The 22,838-nt window shown below is 38.9% G+C and overlaps 1 pseudogene; it reads right to left on the bottom strand.

Moving 5' to 3' along the window:
* LOC132486760 (small ribosomal subunit protein eS12-like) overlaps positions 1 to 19,893 on the bottom strand; it is an 87,028-nt pseudogene extending 67,135 nt beyond the window's left edge.
* Between the last annotated feature and the right edge of the window lie 2,945 nt (positions 19,894 to 22,838).

Below are 22,838 nucleotides of genomic sequence, written 5' to 3'. Positions count from 1 at the left end.
AGTTTGAATTTCTCCCTCTTGATTCTATAATTAGAAGCTAAACTCACCAATCATTTCCACTAAACACAGTGTTTCTACTACAATTTATTATAGTAACATGTTACTATAATCAATATATATCTGTCTTGTGCTTTCTATGTCTTTCTGCCCACCATAATTACTGTAAAGGCAATGTTATAAAACCACACTTTAATTCTTTATCTTGACTATAAATAGAAGGGTTTAGCAAGCCTTCGTGGCCTTATATTTTGTGAACTTTATCTGTATACTGTAACTATAAATCCTCTAGCTTAATACATTACAAGTCAGCTATATTACTTTGTCTACTTCATAGACAATTTAAACTAAATAACTGATAACCCTTGAGTTTTCTTTTGAGGAAAAAAATTATTATTTTATCCAGGAGGTGACTCACTTAATCACATCTACGTTCACTCCTCTCATGAACACAGCACATCCATGAACCTTGTAGGTGTCCGCAGGTCATCAGGTCAGTCACTTTTCCCCAAATCCACCCTGATTCTTATGTATACCACCACTCTATATTACTAGGGAAATTCCAGTATGCCTTTTGCCGGAGAATACACAAATTCTAAAATAATTAACCAATATTACAGGAAATAAAGACTAAGCCTCGAGGGAATACATCCTAGAAGGTAAGTTTCAATTGATATTTGGTGGAGAGATTTGTAGATAAAGGACAAAGGTTTAGAATATGAGATATACCCCCCAAAAGGAGGACAAATCAAGGCTGGACTTCAAGGACAGACACTAAACCTTTCCACTGCCTCATGAAAACTTTATAGTTCCTTAGGTAGGAAAAGGATTCCCAATTAGTTAACTTTACAGTGGGTACAGCTTTACCATTTTCCCTACAGTTGCCCTTATCAGTGGCCCTTTGACCACAGAACTTTGGGGTGAGTTGGTAATTAATAACATCCTACTAGATGCTCCTTAGCTTGCATGCTTATTCTAAGTTCTCTCTCATAAAGAAATATGCAGCATAAATTACATGAATCATGCAGACATAATTCAACCTCAATGCTGAATGAGAAGCTTTTTCAAAGAAGCATACGCTCAACTGCCCGTGATGTTCTCTTCAGGGACAGGCTCTGTCACAAGCAGAAATAAATCTTTAAATGTGATTTAAGCCTCTAGATAAGTTACTGACATATTCTTATTGACTAATGTCAAAACTGTATATACAACTATTCCCAGTTAATATGACTGATGTGTTTCTCGGCTGACTGGCTAGTCACTACCTCTTTTGATTGATGTTCCTTAAGTTAATCAGTAAATTGGCACTTTAAAGTTCAATTTGTGCGTCTGGAGCCTGTGCTCCGCAAGAAGAGACGCCGCGACAGTGAGAGGCCTGCGCACCGCGATGAAGAGTGGCCCTTGCTCGCCGCAACTAGAGAAAGCCCTCACACAGAAACGAAGACCCAACACAGCCAAAAATAAATAAATAAATAAATAAAGTTCTATCTGATAGGTATGTTAGCTATTTAATAATAAGTATATATATATATATATATATATATATATATATATATATATATACACACACACACACACACACACACACACATATATAAAGTTAAGATAAATTTTCCTTAGTAAGGAATTTTTTTTTTTTTTTTTTTTTTGCGGTACGTGGGCCTCTCACTGTTGCGGCCTCTCCCGCCGCAGAGCACAGGCTCCGGACGCGCAGGCTCAGCGGCCATGGCTCACGGGCCCAGCCGCTCCACAGCATGTGGGATCTTCCCGGACCAGGGCACGAACCCGTGTCCCCTGCATCGGCAGGCGGACTCTCAACCACTGCGCCACCAGGGAAGCCCAATAACAAATTTTTTAAAGGTACACATACGTGGCATGTTAAGGAGCTCGGTATTTCAAAAACAGGTTTCTACTCTAGAATTTACCATAGTCATCAGTAGAATCTTGCAGTGCATGATTGAATAAGTATGTCTGATAAAACTGTCCAAATGATTTCTGTAGAACCTCCCAAATCCTGTATTTCAGACATCATTATATTGGATTTACAGAATGGTTCATCTCTACTCACACTTAACAAAAAGTAAGGGAAGGGGAAGACATTATCAGAGAAAAGCTTCCAATCATATCCACTGCAACTATTTCATAGACTGAACTGGTGGAAATAGGAGATTTTCCATCAAAGTTAGAAACTTAACCACCATAGTCACAGATGAAAAGCTTTGATTTAAAATATTAGAATTTTCAAAAAATTTTATTAGACCAGAGAACTAATAAATGTCTATATTATGGGAAACAAGAGCTGGCATCCAGAGAGAGAATGAGACAGAAAGAGAGATCTTGTGCTCTGGTCACACAGAGGGAAGGAAGGGAGGAAGGAAACTAAATTGACAGCATTTTCCTCCAGATTCCATTTGACAGCCTAAATTCCTAAGGCAGTAAACATTTCTTTCAGGTCTGTGAGCTCATTTTGAGGCTTTCCAGAAGGCATCTTCTTAATATAATCACTTTAAAATATAATTTCCAAAATACCCCAGTTCCCAGGTAAATAAAATCATTTTCCTTAGCAGAGGATGGAATGGAAGAGGATTGCAATTTAGTCATCTGATCACATTACCAGAGAACTCTGCTCCTGACCTGAGATGGCTATAACAAACAAACAAAAAAAAAAAAAAGAAAAGAAAAAGAAGAATCCAATCTCACCCATATTTTATTTTATTTTTTTTAACATCTTTATTGGAGTATAGTTGCTTTACAATGTTGTGTTAGTTTCTGCTGGATAACAAAGTGAATCAGCTGTATGTATACATACATCCCCACATCCCCTCCCTCTCACCCGTATGTTAAATGTTGAGTGACCTGATATTAGTGGACTGATGGGAAAAGAAGAACATTTCACTTCTCAAAAGAATATCTTTTAAAATTAAAAAAAAAAAAGAATATCTGGAAATAATGGACATAGAAATTGCTAAAACAAGAGCCCTAAGCTTATCCAAACTCTACCCCAGTTTTTTCTGATTGGAGAAGAAGTCATCAAATTACCCTAAGACTGTGGCTTAGTTTAGCAGAGCAGAAAGTAATCAGAAATAATTTGAATTGTGCCAAATTAGACTACCCATCAATACCCATTGTTGTGCCTGAAACTCCAAAAATCAGGGTCATTCCTCAAAGTCAACGCATTTTTTTCTACAGATGTGTTAGAATAAATAATAGTTTCTGGGAAGGATAAAAATTTACACCTTAGTTTTTATTGTTATAATAGTCTCTTCCATACTGAATTCATCTCAAAAATTTATTTCTGAAAGACTTCACCAAGCCTTAATATGCTAATGAGAATTGTGAATCTTTAAGATGGTGGTATAGAATGCAGAATTTTACAAACTTATTTTGCCAAGTAATTCTTTTTCTATCCCCTGAGTTATATCTACTGATATCTGGAGGAACACTAGCAGCTGTGTTTGGGAAAGCATGGGTTATCAGATACTCTCATCTAACAGAAAACCTGGCCTTGGGGTCAGGAGAGCAGGGACATGTGAGTTTAAATAGAAGCTAGGCAGAAAGGAAAGGGCTGCAGCAGAGACACAGCCAGAAGCAGACCCAGGAGGGGCATTGGTGTGAAGTCTCCGTGAGCCAGAGGATGTGAGTGAGCACTAGGGAAATGAAAAGTGTGGGAAAGTTCTGGGGACAGGGACAGGGGAGGCAGGTGGGAGTAAGGGACACTCAAGATGAACTCTGTCTACTGCACAGTTCGGCATAGGCAGGCACTGTTCTTCCAGGACACAAAGCTTACTGTGAACAGATAATTTTTAGGGGTCTTATTAGCTCAGTGCTTTTAATCAACTAGGCTAAACATCCTGTCTGGCCACACTGTCTGTATCAGAAACCCAAGTAATATAAAAGGTTATATATTTTTATCTCTTAATTTGTTTGCAGGATATTAAGCCTGTCTTTGTTAGATAAGAAAGTGAGCAGGAATATTACTGGACTGTCTTCAGAAAGATCAGGAACTAGGCCCCTCCCAAAGTCCTTGTTACCACCCTAGGAATGCTATTACCCTGTCTCTTTAAGTGTCCAGAGTCACATGTCCTGCTTTTCCCCCTTAATTCTAACCCTGTTAAAACCTTTTCTTACAAATGACTGTTGAGTTTATGTAAATTATGACTTAAAATCCTGCTAAGGCTTAAAATTTTACCCCTCCCTGGGGGAGTTGTACTTTCATGATTTATGTGTATGTTCAAAGACAGATGTCCTTTCCTGACAAGGGGGCGGCCAACAAGGATTCTTTCTCGGTTTATATCATTGTCTTTAGGCAACAAAATCCCATTCTTCTCTTTCTGTAATTGTTTAATCTTTCTACCAAAATTTTATTTTCCTTTATAGCATCACTTACTTGACAGTAGTAGCTACATCTATCACAGTTGGTTCTTTGGGACTCTAGTAAGCTAAGACAATTAAATTCATGCTTCTGAAAATAGCATTTTTCCATTATAGTAAAAAAAAAATCAACTTTTTAAAAATAACTAGCCTTCCACAAACTGATTTTTACAGTAACATACAGGTCAACCAATGGTAAAAGAGGAAATCATTCTTGGGAGAGAAACAGGAAAGGGATTACAAGAGTCATTTTAAACTTGAAGCTGTTTCCATGTGTTGACTTAAATAATTTGACAAATATCAGAAAACTTCAAATAATATCATTGTTTAGTCAAGAAATCTGAAAAAGAGTAAAGGATCTAAGCTTTTCACCTTGGAACTATAAAGCAGAATTCAAAACTGACATTACAAGCCTCAGTTTCTTAGCCTGAAGAAAGAATCCCTGTAATGTTTTTTTAAAAAATTTAATAAAAAATAAAGTCATCACCATTATCCTCAATGTAATCAGCAAGATAGCTGGGGTAATAAAGAATGGGCCCCAGCTGAGGTCACATGATCTATCTCCATCACTCACTTGCTGTGTGAGCTTAAGCAAATTAAACAATAAAGTTTAGCCTCAGTTTCCTTGTAAGAAATATGGGAACAAAATAGTTTCTTCACAGATTGTTTGGGAGGATGAAAAGAGAACTGATGTATATAAGAGCTCTTTGAATGCTGTAAAGCACAATTCAAGTACTATTTATGGGAAGGGTTTCTAATAAATAGAATGCACATTTCCACCAAGCTCCTTTGCCCCCAAAAATCTTAATAAACTTTTTCTGCATCCCATTTCCAAGTTCAAATCTTTCTCCAAATTTCCAGCTTTCCTTCCTCAAAGCTCTGACTGTACTCCAATATTTGTGTGGGTCATCTTGCTCAGGCATCCTATCAGTTGTACAGAATTTTCCGCCCTTTCTCCAGTAGTCTCAGGGAACCCGATCACAGTCAGTTTACAGTTGTCCTCCCTTATCCAGGAGGATATGTTCCAAGACCCCCAGTGGATGTCTGAAACAACAGATAGTACCAAACTCTACATATACTATGTATTTTTCCTATAATAAATAGCTATGATAAAGTCTAATTCATAAATTAGGCACACTAAGAGAATATCTGCATTGCCAGCCTCACTACTCTTGTACTTTGGGGCCAGTTTTAAGTAAAATAAGGGTTACTTGAACACAAGCACTGTGATACCACTACAGTCGATCTGATAACCCAGAAGGCTACCAAATGACTAAGGCAGGATGGAGCAGGGTGGTGCAAGATTTCATCACGCTACTCAGAACACTACCCAATTTTTATAACTTATATATATTTTATTTCTGGAATCTTCCATTTAATATTTTAGACCATCGTTGACTGTGGGTAACTGAAACCATGGAAAGTGAAACCACAGTAAAGGAGGGACCACTATATTGTGAAATAAGTTATTATATTGAAGATTTCAGGCTTCTGCCATCTCTCCACCTGTGCTCCTGATATCTGATCCTCTCTGCTGAGAGCAGTTGCATGACAAGTGCAGCCTATTCTTCCATTACAAATGCTTTTCTCATAGGGAGTGGTCTCATGTGCCAGTGAATATAGTTATCACCAGCTATTCTATGCATATAATGATTGTAAAAATGAAGATAGAACACAATTGAAAGTTATTATAGCAGATTTGACTTACCATAGCCACCCTTGCAAATTATGAAAAATGCTCCTTTTGATTTCTACACTCAGGAAAATGATGTAATCCTGAAGCACAGATGGGAAGGGGGGAATGCAGTACACCCAAGAGGAATTCATGGCTCTTTTACACATTAGACCTACTCTACCCTTTGAGGAAGGGGGGTGGGGGCGGGGAAGAGAACAGGAGAAGGGCAGTCCCCATGGAAATGACCTTGGCCTTTTTCACTAGACAACACAAGTGCCAGGGTCCCAGTGTTCCATCTTCAAAAGATAGACTTGACTTAGCAACTACCCAGCAACTTTCCAGAGACATAAGAACCTCTAGGCAACTTCTACTATTCTTCTATTTACTCTTCTATTTATTCTTCTATTCTTCTATTTAATTGAACAAATAATATTTGGGGAATAAGAAGTTTTCATGGGTAATAAAACATTCAGAAAATTGGCCATCCTGTCCAGAACTGTAGATGAAATGTATTTGACTCTCCTGGGATCCTGAATTGCTATATTCTGATCAGAGGCCTTACATAATTTGAAAAAAAAGACATTTGCATGCAAAGAAATATATATGTTCTCTATGCCTTCCTAAAAATGTCTTTCCTTTTTTCTCCTAGTAATCTGGCTTTTTAGAGAAAAGCCAGATTATAATAAATTAAATTATAATAAGTTATAAATGTATCTGGCATTATATATAATAAATTATAAATAAATCTGGCATTTACTTTCCACCATTTTCTACTCACAGAGATTATTCAAAAGACCATAGCTGTAATAATTATTATTTTATTTATTTTACCTTTTCATTGCCCACAGAACATTTTTATCTGATCTTCCAGAAAACTTGAATGGATGGAAAATACTACTGTGATGATTATTTCAATTTTATAATGAGGAAACTGAGTCTCAAAGCAGTTAATAAACTTGCCTAAGACCATATAACTAATAAAGGGCAGTGCTGGAACTCAAACAGGTCTTCTGATTTTTCACTCCATGATCCTATGCTTCAGCGAAAAAAATTTGCTGAATCATATGCAGCAAATCAATGCAAAAGCAAAATCTTAAATATAATATTTTGAATCCAGAGTGAGTCTTCATGTTATCTAAAATATCTTCCTCATAAGCATCTTAGTTTCAATAGAACACTGTTAGAGTAAAGCTATATCTATTAGTGGTGGAGAAATATTGTAACCATTGATAGTCCTGACTTTCAGATTTTTCTAAGGATTGTCTTTATAAAACACATTAACGTCTACAGTTCTTCCCTCTTCAAATATGAAGAATAGAAGCAATATTGGTTCTGTTGTTGTCCTGGTCAAGGTGCTTTGCTGTAGCCAACAAACCCTGTGTTACTGGTTTAAGCAGAGAGAAAGACAGAGAGAGCCCACAGAATCTTTGTAAGGCTGTAGAGGCAGAATCCAAGCTGAGCTTCTGGGGAGGACACCCAGAGCTACATCTCAGAACCAACCTACCAAGAAGGAAACTGCTGCCTCTGCCATCATCAGAAAGTGCCTAAGTCAGGGGTCTGCTACCATCATTGTCAGTAATAGAGCCTTTCTCAGTGCAATTGTTTAAATGTGTGTCCCCCCACAAAATTTGTACGTTGAAATCCTAATCCCTAAAGTGATGGTATTAGGATTTGGGGCCTTTGGGAGGCGTTTAGGTCATGATGGCAGGGCCCTCATGAATGGGATTTGCGCCCTTATAAAAGAGGTTACAGAAAGATCCCTTGCTCTTTCTCTGCCATGTGAGGATACAATGAGAAGTCTGCAACCCAGAAGAGGGCCTTCACCTGACCATGCTGGCACCCTGATCTTGGACTTCCAGGCTCCAAAACTGGAAGAAATAAATTTCTGCTGTTTATAAGCTACTCAGCCTGTGGTATTTTGTTACAGCAGCCCAAACGGATTAAGACACTTTCTCTGTCTCAGTACGTGCTGTAAAATGGAAACTCAGCACCATGCCTCTTCCCTCCACGTGACTCAATTCTGTATGAAGTCTCTTGCAGGTATATCTGATGAGTAGAATCTAAATCACTTATTCTTCTCCAAAAACAAAGTTTTCATTTGTTAGTTTCCTCACTGGGATAGTAAGACATAAGTCAATGGAATTATTACAAAATGGGAAGGCTTTTAAAAATATTTTTTGTGCAACCAGATATAATAGAAGTCCATTACAGAGTTTAACTGTTTAAAGAGAATAACAATAGAACTATCATATGGTATTGTCATATGGATTAAGTGAAATAGAATACATAAAAGGCTTAATACAATTAGTACAAAGGAAATCATCAATAGATATTGTATATTATAATGTAAAGGGCTGCTGAGTAGAACCTTTCCTACTATTCTGGAATTGGCAGTGAGGCCTCATGACTGAGGACCAGAATTGTCTAATAACACACTTCCTAAATAAACGTACAAGCAACTGGGGAGCAAGACAGCCCCTCCAAGTTCTTGTAAAAGGTGAGTATATTCTCTCTGTTGCTCCAAAACATCCCTCAGGACTCTCCCCTGAGACAGAAACAGAAAACTAGAGAGGGAGAAAGGGAAGAAGGGGTTAAGGATCCACAGACTCACACATGACCTATTCTAAGGTCTAATCAGGGTAATGAAGCTTTTCCTCATGGAAGGAGGAAGGAAGGTGAGTGCTCATCCACAAAAGCCCAGTGAGGGCTCCACCAAAAGGCCCACTTGTAGGATTTGGGGGTGTCTACAGGAAAAAGAGACTAGCATCTCATTCCCAGTGTTACTGCTAATCTGAACAGACAAGAAAGTTGAACACAGATGGCAAAAGTGAAGGGAGGGAACAGAAGCCATGTGGTGTCTGGTGATGTTTGAGTATGTGAGTGATGGGTGATGTATGAGTGATGTATGAGTCTCTCATATGTCAAGAGAACACTGGAACGTAGTAGCAAGGCTTGAGTTATGAGCTCACACTCTAAATAGGAGGGCTCTCTGTTGCTTCAGGAAGCAGCAGGAGCTTATGGCCATGTGATATACTAACGGTGAAGGAATCTGGAGGCCAAGGGAGAAGTCTGAGCTGGAGATGGATCTTCCATGAGAGTAATTATGAAGTGGGAGTCCCTCCCACAGTCCACCTAAAAAGCTTACACATGTGTCCATACATCTATTTCTATCTTCTCCCTCTCATTCCATCTCCTTCCTCCCTAGCCCAACACACCAGAAGAGGAAAAGGGGAGGGAAGTGGACTTTAATAGCAAGGGCTTCCTTCCCCCCAATGCTGCATGCCCCCTCAGGCCACTGATGAACCCTGAGCTAGGAAGAAGGGGTAGGTGTGATTGAAGTTTTATATTGGACTGGACTAGACTTAATAACTGAAATTTATTTGGAAGCTATGAGATCTGACAAAGATGTTATTAAGATCTAGGAAAGCCAGATTCAACAGAATAATGTCAAAGGCACTGGATGAGAAGAAATTAGACCCTTGCATGTTTGTATCCATTAGGATAGACTTTCAAAAACCAGTTACAATGGGATTGCTTTTACTATTTGTATTCATTCCCCTGTTTTTCTATCAGGACTTGGTTCACCTTAGAAAGATAAAGCAACTAGAACCAAGATAGCCAGTGGCCTCAGCTAATGCCATGAAAGGGTCTCACCATCCTCTGAAACTTTTCTCACCCAATATAGGCCCAAATTTCTACACTATGTGGCCAAGGCAGGTGGAGGACAACCAACTATGGTTTTTCTTCTTTAACATCTTTTTTTTCTCTGCCTATTTGTTTGCACCCAATGCATATCTTAACTGGAGCAGTATCTAGGGGAACGTATCTTCATGCTCTCTGTTAGACTATGATCTGCTTCCCCACAACCCCTGATTTACAATGTTGGAATGTTGTAGCACAGCTTCTGAAACTTAAAAAGACCTATAACTCACCTAGGAATTTTGTGAAAATGTAAATTCTGATTTTATATGTCTATGGAAAAACCTGATATCCTGTTTTACTAACACATGTCCAGGTCTGTGGACCACATCTTGTGTGACAAAGCTCTAGAATAGAGAATACTCCACCTCATTAAATGAGAGAACCAAAAACAAAAAACAAAAAACCACACCACACACAAAGCTTTCCAGATCCTCTGAAAAGACATCAGTAAGAGCAAACAAGCAAGAATTCTATTTATTCTGCCATTACGACATTGTTCAGACTGTATTCTGTATGCTTTAGGACTGGATTTTTCATATCTACACTGGTCTCTTTTCATAGTAGTGTTTTTCACCTGATAGCAATCATATTTTTCTTTCTAGTACATGAGATATTCTTAGAATATTTAATAAAATTCATTTCTCACCTGAGAAAATCAACTGAAGTCAACATTTAAAAGGTGACCTGTGGTGTCAGGAGGAGCCAATCTACAAATTCGACTTATGAGGGGAAAGAAAATGTGTGGGACCTTAACCACAAAATTCCTAACAATTGAATTCTGTTCAATTCCATGTATGTGCTAGAGTTCAACTTGTCTTTCATCTTACATAGAATTATTCTGCTTCATCTTCTTTTTGTGCTCCTCTTGTGTCATTGTTTATATTTAATAAAATCAAGTATCAGGTATTTTTAGGATAGTCATAGATTTGAATACTATTGTTAGGGGAACCACTGACTGAAACCACCCAGGCCAGGCATGAGTTATCTTAAAACAGGAGGTCCTGGTAAGGAACTTGGAACTAACAAGCTACCACCAACCAGAAGAATTTGGGAAACGTCAAAAGGAGAGAAGAGACACCATTCCATATGCCTACCAACTTCCCAGAATCCTTCTCACTGGAATCCATCTTGGCTGAGCGATGCACGTGCCACCAGGAAGGACCCTGAGTCAGAATGATTGCCCAGAGACAACCAGGAAACTAACCCCATTACCATAAAGCTGAGACTGTGAGTCACATGGTAGAGCAGTTCTCCTGGGTTCCCTTACTGCCCAGGCAGCCCTTCCCAATAAAGTCTCTTTGTCAGCATGTGTCTCCTTGGACAATTCATTTCTGAGTGCTAGACCCACTCTAACACTTTAAGAGCCCACTTTCGAACCCTGGAAGAGATGTCCCTTCCTGCAACACTCTGATCTGTGGACAAACTATTTGACCTGATGATGTTCACTTTTGAAACAGGAGGGAAGGGAGCAGTGCACAACCTCTAAAAGAATGACATAGCTGTAGTACATGACAAAAATTAGTGAGAACCAACTGGGTCCAAGATGGCAGAAGATTCAACTTCCACTAGGCCTTGAGCCTCATTATAAGCTCATTGTGACACATTAGCATGTTAAGTGACACACCCACCAACTCCATGACAGTTCTGAGGCTAACCATAAAAGGCCAGAAAGTGGGAGGTGGCCCAATTCCTGGAAATCCCCACCCCTTCCCCAAAATAACTGGAATAATCCTCCCACTCATTAGCCTATGAAATTACCCAGCCCATAAAAATTAACCATGCCATATTTTGAAGCCTCTTGCCTCTTGCCTTCCAAGGTGGCCCACACTGTCTATGGAGTGTGTTTCTGTCTAAATAAATCTGATTCTTACCTATCACTGCATCTCTGAATCCTTTCACGACAAAGAAAGAACCTCAAATTCACCAGGAACACTTTCAATGAGCGTAGAGCCCAGCAATCTGTTTTAAAAAACACCCCAGTTGATTTTGACACACAAAAATGTGAGATTCATGGCTAGAAACCTGTGGCTTTCAAACCAGGCTCTCAAGCCTACCTCCCCCACCACCCCAGTCCCCAACAAGTCCCTGATTCTGATTGAACTGTTCCAGAAGTGGACCCAGCCACCTGTATTTTTTCAAAACTCCTCAGATGAGTCTAGTGCTCTAATATCCAAATAAGTTTGGAAATCACTGCTCTAAGATGTGTATGCTGTTCGGTACTGAATCATATATGGACAGATGTACAATTGAGGACAGAGCTGAGATTTGAACCCACATGCTTGAATTCCAGAATGCAGCACTAAGCTGACATTTTGGTTCCCAATTCCTCTGTTCCAAGTCCATGTAATTATCTCCATTCCCAGTCAAACTTCAACTTTATGACTATCTGTGATTTCTCTAAGTTTGCTTCTATAATATTTTTCATCAAGGCTCCTTCATCCTGGGATTGCTCTCTCTCAATCCTCATTTCTTAGGTCACATGGACATTGAAACCCTCCCTTCCTCATGCCCCTTTGCTCTCTGCCTAACACACAATAGCTCAATCATTTGGAGATCAAATTCTTTGTTAATACTTGAAATTCCAGGCTGTTAAAGCTGAAAGGATCTCTGGGATCAGCAGGTCCAGCTCCTTTTTATTGCTCATTAGTATAATTACTCTAGATTTTCCAGATGAGATCTTCTCAATTATATACATTTCCTGCAAACGATATGAAGGTAGTGCAAGCAAGTCCTTTGACACAACATGCCAAAGGAATTTTTGTTCTTTGGAACAAAGAGGGTTGGAATTGCCAAAGTCATCTGTATAAATCTTTATTTTCCTTTTACTGTGGTGCTATGACCCATATGCTCTAAACTCCAAATACGGGGCTCATGTGGAGAAGAATCTCAGCCTTTGCTGTAGGGTAAAGAAATAAGCAGAAAGGGGCTGGGAGGGGATTAGTGAGGGATACAAAATCCCAAGTCTATTTAATGGTCTGTGCCTTGTCTCAAGCATCAAATCACACTGGTGCTTCAAGTTGGAATATATAGATGAAAAAATAGCATTAAAAATATTGGGCATCTTGAAAGTGGAGAGTATTATCTTCAACTACTAGACCATTTTTAGGAGCCTAAATATGAATGGGCAATTCTCTCCTATGGTTAAATTATGTGGCGTATGTTAAATATGAATTACTCATGAAAATGAAAATTAAAGCCTATTATGAACTAATAATCTAGGGTTCTAGTGCTGCCTGATAATAACAGTTCTCTGCCTCAGATTTCTCATCTGTAAACCAAAAATAAAGCACTTTCCCTAAGAACCTCATTACATTATCCCAAAGATAACATAACCAAGCATATGTGAAAGTAATTTGGAAAACAAAGATAAGAAGAATTATCTTTACTATTAGCATCCTATAGCCAAGTAATATATTCTTTCCCAGTAACTAGTAGGTTTAGCTTCTGTGGGCAAAAGTGGCAAGTGCTCTGGGTCACTGTTTTGAGAGGAGAACCATGATATAAGTCCCTTAAAGGAGTATCTTTAAAAAAAAAAAAAAAAAAGACAGCTGCAGCAGCTGTCAAATTCTATCAACTACTGAATGTTCAAATGATCAAATCCCACAAAGATAACTTGACAGGAATGCTCTAGTAACTTTTTCTAACAGAAAAATTCCTTTAAAGTTTTTTCTCATGCTGTGGATTGTAAGCAGTTTTGGTCGTTGATCCTCTTTGAAAATGAAACTGGATAAAAACCTTACCAGGAGAAAGGTGACCCCAAATCATCTCATGAGTCTTACCACAGTGAGGGCTGAAATAGGCACATTTGGCTTTCTGACCACATATACACTCTTGGAAAATATACGAGAAAGCCCAAGGGTATTACTACCAGACAAAGTTCATGAGTATAAGCAGTTTCTGTTTTAACTTGAGAGGTAGATGGGAAAGTAAAAAGAATTGCAATCCAGAGAATACACCCAGAGCCCTAGGAATGGTTTTTAATACTACTAATTGGTAGTAAATACTTTTGCCATATTGCCAAATGAGGCTTGTCTAACTATTGTATATTTTTTTATAATCTGTATATTGCTACATATAAGAAAACATTGACCTAGAATTAACACTTAACAAAAAAGCAACACTTGGTGAAAAATAATCCAATACTGAAAATAATGAACAATAGTTGAAAGGCACTATTTACAGGAAGACTGTGTGTATGGATTCATCTCTGGTTTTCTTAGGCACACCTTGCTTGTAACTTCCTTTAAACTACATTTGTCTAATCATCCCAGTCCAGATTCCCCATAGTAATGTAAAAGTCCAAAATGTAATAGGCTTCCTTCAGTTTCTTACACATTGAGTCATAGAACATTTAGAACCAGAGGAGGCTTGTGAAAGAGCTAATTCTGGACATCTATGCTCACCTCCCTCTAGCTGAGCTCATGGCAGTCATCACTGACCCACCATGGCCCCTTCTTTGATGAACAGTGACATAAACTAAGAGATCTTCTCATAATAGTCCATTAAATATACATGTCAGGGGGCTTCCCTGGTGGCGCAGTGGTTGGGAGTCCGCCTGCCGATGCAGGGGACACGGGTTCGTGCCCCGGTTCGGGAAGATCCCACATGCCGTGGACTGGCTGGGCCCGTGAGCCATGGCCACTGAGCCTGCGTGTCCAGAGCCTGTGCTCCGCAACGGGAGAGGCCACAACAGTGAGAGGCCCGCATACCGCAAAAAAAAAAAATACATGTCAGGGTGCCAGCAGGAAACAGTTGGTACAACCAAATTAAGATAATTCAAAGAGAGTTTAGTAAAGAGACTATTTATCAAGGGAAAATCCTCAGCTTGTAAGGTAGGTATGGATTGGGACACTCTTTGTGTACTAAATCTTACAACAGGACCATATTTCTAGACATTCAATAAAAAACATTTTTGGCATGATATTAATATAGAATGTTTTGCAAAAAAAGCTTCAGTTTCCCACTCCAATTTTGTACTGCATAGACAGGATATTAAATTTCCATCTGAATTACTACATGTTCACTTCCTTTGGTGTAAAGAAATCAAATCAGAATTAAAGCAATCAACCAGGAAACAAACAAGTCCTTATTTTCACATTCAGTTCACATTAGTGATTGACTCTCTACTGTCATCTAAGTCACAAACCAAGAATGGTACTATTTGCTGAAGAAATTCAGCAACAGGTAACACACAAATAATTATCCTGAAATATTGACCTGCTTTAAGCTACTCTGTCATCAAAAGCATTGGAAGTGTTATTAGTAAATATGAATAATATGGGTAAATATTCATGATTTTTTAAATTATATGAATTATGTGAAAGACTTTTCATTAAGAATAATAATAGTTTCTAGATCAAAGTCACTAAAAGAAATTCTGGTTTGGCATAACAACAAAAAGGTCACAAAAAGAAAGAACCAGTAATATAGTCATATCCACACACTCATGTTGGCATATCACCCTCACTCTTACAAAATTCTTTCATATCCAGGTGAGCCTCTGGTAACAATTGAGGCTTATGGTTTGAACAGGTAAAAGATAATGAAGTAAAGAAAGAGATGAGAGGGGGGATACAAAAGGAAATACATTATCAGTTACTTCACCATTCAGGCCCCATATTCATCTTACCATATTTATTTATCCTACAAGCAACCTTTCCAGTTACCCAACTAGTCAGTGACAGAGCCAGAAACAAACCCAGGTTTTCTGATTCCTCTGGTGCCATTTCCACTATATTCCTTTTGATGATTCTCCTCTATTTGCATTGACTTCACAGCCCCACCTTTCTAGGCAGAGTACCTCAAATAAATGGACATGTATTTTAGTTAAACCAAAATAAGCTGTGTTAGAAATCTAAAGCAATTAAGAATCATATGCCACCTCTTCATCTGAGGTAATCTTAATCCAACAATTTTGGGCTCAGCTAATAAAGTAATGATGCCTCTAGGTTATAATCTCCTAGGTGGCAGCTTATTTTAATGTACAAATCATTTTTTGATAGAAATAACTTCTCTTTGAGGATCTCAAATTGTGTACAAAGCTACATTTAAATATCATAAAGATGATGGATCCTGAAGCCAGACAAACAAACATAATCAGTGAGTGGGCAAATCAAAATGTAATTGAAAATTAACAATGACAACAGACATAGCTGGTCTATTTCTTTTAGGGCACTGTTTCCAACTATATGTGGTTTTTCTCCCATCCCACTACCAGTTTGCTAATTCAGGTCCATGCTGTCTCAATATCTAGAAATGCTATTCTTGACTTTGCCATATAATTTCTGCTCCTCCAATCTGTCCTCAATATAAATTAAAAGCAGGGAGTGGAGATAGTTTCAGTAAATGAACAATTATTAAGCCCAAACTAAGTAAGTACTAACTCCATAGACACACAGACATACACACACACAAACATACACTGGATTAGTCAAGGTTCTCCAGAGAAACAGAACCAATAGGATAGTACAAAGAACTCTGCATATATAGTTCCTCATTTAAATTTATACACTTTGAGGTGAGTAACAATCTCTCCATTTTAGGTGAAGAAACTAGGGCTCAAAGAGGTTCAACAACTTGCCCAAGATCAGGCAGCTAGTAAATCAGAGAACCCAAAATATCAACCCACAATATTTTCCATATCTAATCTAATCCATATCTAAACCACATTCCACGCCTACATTGTGTGGTCATATACATTTTAGTAGCACAGCTGGCAAAAGTAACTCCCTTGGGATCTATGGCAAACCCAATCCCTTTGGCAAGTGATCCTTAGGTTCAAGATCCTTTTTCTGCCTTGCACATGCTACTTCCTCTATTGGAAACTGTCACCAGTCCTGTGAGACTGAGCTTTGATCATGTTTCATCTCTTATAGGAAGCCTTCCTCATGTCACAGCTTGATTTCAGCACCCTTCTTCTGCTTTGCTACGCCCATAAGCATACCTCTATTACAGTATATGTCACACTGTAATCCAATCTACCATTTGTCTGTCCCCACAAAAGACAGTAAGCTTGAAAAATAGGTCTGTGTTTTGTTTATCATTATCCAACACCATACTCACTTTCCCACTGTAGGCTTTTAGCCTAAAGCAGGCAGAGCTGGAGCAAAGAAACGAAATAGCACTAAATCAAGTTTAAAACTTTAATCATGTCTTAGACTGGAAATTCGACTGAATTGAGACAGAGTTTGTGACTTAGCTTAGAGAATGTCAATTACTCAAGAGTGAACAGAATATCTATAGGACTTGATGGGTTCTTATCCAGTGGCTGAGAAAGTTTTAAAAACTGAGGGAAGAAAAATATAATTTTGCACTTTAGTTCCAACAGGCTTATTCAACAAACTGGTTACTTTGTATCCCCAGTGCCTAGGACTCTGAAGAAATAAAGAATGATTTTCCTTGCCCTAACTATGAAAACTCCCCTAGTAATTTTCTCGAAACTCAGGACATCACTTGTCCTTCTGAGCAAAGTTTCCAGATACCAGAGCCCTCATCTTTAGAGATCCAAGAAGTGGGAAGAGCTAACTCTGCCTTGAGAAATTTTGGTCATAGTATCTAACATTTATTATACATTTACTGTTCTAAGAAGGGATGTGGAGTCCTGCTACATATATTTTATCATTTAACTCTCATAACTATCTTAAGATATGGGTATCATTACTGATCTTCCCAGGTTATGGACATGGAACCCAAGACAAGGGAAGTTAAGTGACTTGCCTGAGATCACACTGCAAGTTGGTGGAGGATTTCAAACCAGACTATCTGTCTCCATAGCCCATAGTCTTAACCAGTAACCAAGATTGTCACCCATTTGGAGGTGGCTTCAAGGAGAATGCAGGAAGAAGGAATAGAGGAATTCCAAGCAGGGGGAGTTGCAGATACAAAGGAGTGAAAGTGTAGAGGAGCCTGGTATATTGGGGGAATGGTTAAGAATTCCCAAGAGCTGGGCTTTAGGAAGAGTGAATGGTTGTCACAGGACCCGGCTGTGAGGGGCCTTTGTGACATGATGAGGAGTTTGATCATCTCCAGTGGTCTGCAGACTGGGGAACTGTTCTCGCAGCAGTAATGGCAGATGGAGAGAAATTCCGAAGGACTGGAGAAGCAAAGACCTGTTGGACTCTGTTGATAAGAGTCTGAACTTAGTCAGGGGGAAGGGAGGCAGAGGACAGAGGCTTGCATTCAAAAGACAGTTCTGAAGTAGAAGCAACAGGAGTCAATGGACAATCAAATATGAGGAGTAAATGGAAAGGAGGGGAAAAGGGTGAATCTGGGGCTTATTGTGGGAGACTGGCTGGATGGTGATGGCACTGAGGCACAGGTTTGCAAGGGGAAGTGATGGGTACAGGTTGGGGTGCGCTGAGTCTGAGGAACCAGAGTATCCACGTAAGATGTCTAGAGGCAGATGCCTGTGCAGATCTCAGGTGAGGGGTCTTTCATAGAATGTTATCTGGTAAACTTTTGCTAAAAGTTTCTCTTCTAGTCCACGTTTATACACTGACATCTGGGCTGAAGCTCTGGAAGTGAGTGAAATCATCAGGAAAGTGTATAGAGGGAATGAAAAAAAGGGGGGGGGACATTTTTCCCTTATTTTCAATGTTTAGGTTGTACTCAGGTTCTTTTGATTCAAATGCCTTTTTTTATTCTTTCTTTACATTTTATTTCAATGCTTCTCAGTGGATTCTTTCCTATATCAAATACTAGCTCTATAGACACATAGACACACACACTGTATTAGTCAGGGTTCTCCAGAGAAACAGAACCAATAGGATATAACAGATATGTACAAAAAGATTTATTATGAGGAATTGACTCACATGATTATAAAGACTGAGAAGATCTGCCATCGGCAAGTTGGAGACCCAAGAAAGTCAATGGTCTAATTCACTCTGAGTCTAAAGACCTGAGAGTCAGGGGGCTGATGGTGTAAGTCCTGGTCTGAGTCCAAAAGCCCAAGAACCAGGAGCGCTTATGTCAGAGGGCAGAAGATGGATGTCTCAGCTCAAGCAGAGAGAGTGAAACTACCCTTCCTCTGCCTTTTTGTTCTATTCAGGCTCTCAACAGATTGGATGATGCCCACCTACATGGAAGAGGGCAATCTTCTTTACTCAGTCTACTAATTCAAATGTTAATCTCTTCTGGAGACACCCTCACTGACACACCAGAAACACTGTTTTACCTGCTATCTGGCATCCCTTAGCCCAGTCAAGTTGACACATAACAGTAACTATCACAAGCCCACCAGCTGTCAACTTGGCAACTATATGCATCTCCTTAAACCATACTTAATCTCCAGATAAAAACAATAACAAGGTCATAATTCCATCTAACATGATACAACTATCCTACATACAACTGAAAATGCACCAATACCTTTCCCAGAAAAAGAGGTAAAGTCCTTGAGTGATGTTTACTCTTCTCCCGACATCCAATAACTTAAATACTATAACGTAAAATCAACAATATTTAAATACTGATATCAAGTCAATATATCTTACCTTACATGATAAGGGAATAATATAGGAAAGAAAAAAGATATTATACACATACACAAACGTATTCATAATAAATACGGAGGAAATGTTCATAACAATTACAGGCCTCATTTTTGTAACTGGTCATGTGGTTGTAGCTGATATTTATAGCTACCTTCTTCTACCAGACATTCTGTATTCTCTTCGCCTTCACCCAGCATCTCAGCTGGTCATGGTTCATTACCTGGCAGGGTGATCCAACCTTCATTCCTGAAGGGTCTAGGCCATTAGTCCTACTTGGATGGGGTTGCTGTAGTTGACCATATTTACAGGGCATGGTAATACTAAGAGACAACCTAAGGGATCTCCTTTATTCCAGACATACTCTTCCTTACCGCCATTGTAGAAAAGCAGTCCAAGTTCTCCTTGACAATCAGGATCAATCACTCCAGCCAGCACAAGAACTCCCTTTTTTGCCTGTTGAGTCAGAGGCATGAGGATTTCACAGTGGACAGGTCTTAACTTCCAGTTTAATGGAAACATTGTGTCTCCTGGTAGAAGCATTCCTCCCTCTGGAATTAAGACCTCTAGGCCAGCAAAACATAAAGTTACAGGAACAGATAGCAAAAATTTTGCTAGTGGGTTACTACAGGTAATGATGAGTAGGGCCACTCCCATTCCACCCCTTGATTCCTGAGTCCAAGGATCCTGACCATGGAAAAAACAGCATCATATATTGTATGCTGATTTCAGAGCATATACAGCCCTAAAGAGAACCTTGCCTCAGCCCTGCAAGGAACTGTCACCTAACTTAGTTAGGTGGTAAGTTAGTTTTCAAATGGCATCCTACCACTCTATCAAGCCAGCTGCTTCAGGATAGTGAACATGGGAAGACCAGTAAATTCCATGAGCATGGCCCCATTGCCATACTCATTTTTCTTTGAGATGAATTCCTTGATCAGAAGCAATGCTGTATGCAAATCTGTATGCAGAGTGTCTATCCCAGTAAGAAAAAAGCACTGAACTTTCCTGACAAAATTGGTCCCATGTAATCAACCTGCAACCAGGTAGCTCACTGATTACCCCAGGGAATGATGCCATATCAGGAACTCAAAGTTGGTGTCCCCTACTGGCAGATTGGGCCTTCAGCAGTGACCATAGCCAAGTTGGCAGTGGTCAGTGGAAGTCCATGTTGCTGAGCCCATGCATAACTTCCATCCCTGCCATCATGGCCACTTTGTTCATAAGCCCACTGGGCAATAACAAGGGTACCTGGGGAAAGATGCTGGCTAGCATACACAGAACAGGTTGCCCTATCCACTTGATTATTAAAATTTTCCTCTGCTGAAGTCCCCCTTTGGTGAGCATTCATATGGGACCACACACATGCATAAATTTCCTTTCTAAAGTATACACGGCTCCATGATGTCTGGGGAACATGCCTGATTTGAAAAGGCACCAGGTCTTACTTTACAAGTATTTTCATCTCAGTAGCTCACATTATTATCATTAAGCTGTATTTATTAAGCATTAGATCACAGCATTTTTGTAAATCCACTTGTAGTAGCCAGATCCCTTTTTGGCAAACTATCGGTAATGAGCAGCTGGAATTTTCTTTGTCTTAGGCAGCGATATTATCTCAGGCTATACTGAGTCCCACTGGCTTAGTAAACAAAATAGGAAATGCATTATTTATATTGGTCTTCTTTAATAATTAATAAAATTACAGGTGCGTGAAGTTCCCCCGCTTCCCAACTCACATCAGTGACAGTGGTACATGATTTCCTTCTCCCAAAAGATCACAATTAAATGAATGTTGCTGACCATATGTTGTTAATTAATTTGTGTAACCTTCTCACACTGAAGCTGGAAAATAATGAGGTAATTTTCAAGTAGATAAATATGCTATGGTTTGTGAACTTTTTGTTCTTAGGTGTTGAAATTGCAGCAGACTCATTATTTAACTTCCTACAGACATCTAAAGAAATGATTATTACTAAATTATCCTAAAGTTCCAGGAAAGAAAATGAGCAGAAGAGTATCCTCACAGCAGTATGGGATTTGGCTTTCAAATCTAATTTTTCTTTTGATCACTTTACCTACCATCCACTCAGACTCTTCTTTTTCACCAACACCACTATCTTTTTCTCACCCTTTTACGTAAACATCTCATTTGGTAACTAACAAATAGTTAAGAAGTGCTGATTATACTTTACTGGACAATTAATAATAGTAATATTAAAATAATAATAATTTATCATATTTATAAAAGTTCCCTTAGAACTTTTTAAATGCTATCAAAAATATGATTTTATTTTCATGGTATATGCTAACCTCTGTAGAGATACAAAGATGATTGAGATCCTGCATTCAGTGTGGTAAAGTATAATGGTAAAAAAATAAAATATGTAGCACAAATGATCAAACTATGCATCAGAAAATAAAAGGCCATACTCTTCTCCACTCAGAGCTCCTTGAAGGCAGGGTCTTATTTCCTTCCTCTTGATTGCCAATATCTAGCTCCATAGTTGGTACAGTGTTCATTGACTGAGTGAAGAGCCCTAAGAAAAGTGTCATTATTTCTATGCTGTGTGTCAGTAACTGTGCCGAAAACCCGAGATAGGGCAATAAAGACAACAGACCAGGTTCCTGCTCTCATGGCACTGATATTCTAATGAGAGAAACAGCCACTAATATGGAAACAAACAAATAAAAAACTGTAACAGATTTGGTAAATTCCATGAAGAAAGTAACAGATAAATGGAATACGAAATGATGGGAGGTAAGCAGAAGAAGAGGGTGACTTTAGACCAGGAGGACAGAAGATGCTCTAACCTGAGAAAATGATGTTTAAGGTGAACTAAAAGGAGCCAACGGGAAGAAGCAGGTAAGGAGCATCCAAGGCAGAGGCAACAATAAATTACAAAGGCTTGAAGGTGGGAAAAGCATAGAGAAGGAATTGTAGGAGGACAAGAGCAAAGCAAAGAGACCAGGTGGAACCCCAGTAAGAGGGGAAGATACCTTGGTCTAGGAAGGTGACAGTGGAGATGGAAAAATACAGGTAAGCTTGAGATGGATCTGGAGACATAGTTTCCCTTGATTCTCTTATAATATAATCTCAATTGTTTTTTATCATCTAAAAATTCTTTACATTTCTTGATTTTCTAATGCACTTATGGATTTTTTTCAAACTTTGGGGGGAAAAGTGGAAAATAAAAAGTCTTTCTGATATTTCAAAGAACGTTGAGTAGAAGGAAATATAGCCCTTTACCTCATGTACATAAAACACTTTAAAGTAAGCAAAGTTTGAGTTTATAGTATTGTTATTTTCCCAATCTTATCCTCTTTTTTTTTTTTTAATGAGTATCTTAGCTTGGGTTCCTAGAAAAAAGAGCAGGAAACAAAGACAAATTTCTTTTCAGGGACTGCAATCCAGGTAGCAGGAGTTAGGGGCAGTGAATGAAGTGGAAGAGCTGGGAGAACCAACAGAAAGAGGCATGATGGAGATGGCTAGCCCCTCCCACCCACCCCATCACTGTAGCTTCAGGAGAGAAATCCTGGGAAAGAAAGTGTTCAGATGGGCTTAGATGTACATTAAAGCATTCATATGTCAATTACTGCTG

Source organism: Mesoplodon densirostris, chromosome 3, assembly GCF_025265405.1.
Source record: "Mesoplodon densirostris isolate mMesDen1 chromosome 3, mMesDen1 primary haplotype, whole genome shotgun sequence".
In the NCBI taxonomy this organism is placed as follows: Eukaryota; Metazoa; Chordata; class Mammalia; order Artiodactyla; family Ziphiidae; genus Mesoplodon; species Mesoplodon densirostris.
The sequence above is the reverse complement of the archived record's forward strand: the minus strand, read 5'-3'. Positions and strand labels throughout refer to the sequence as shown.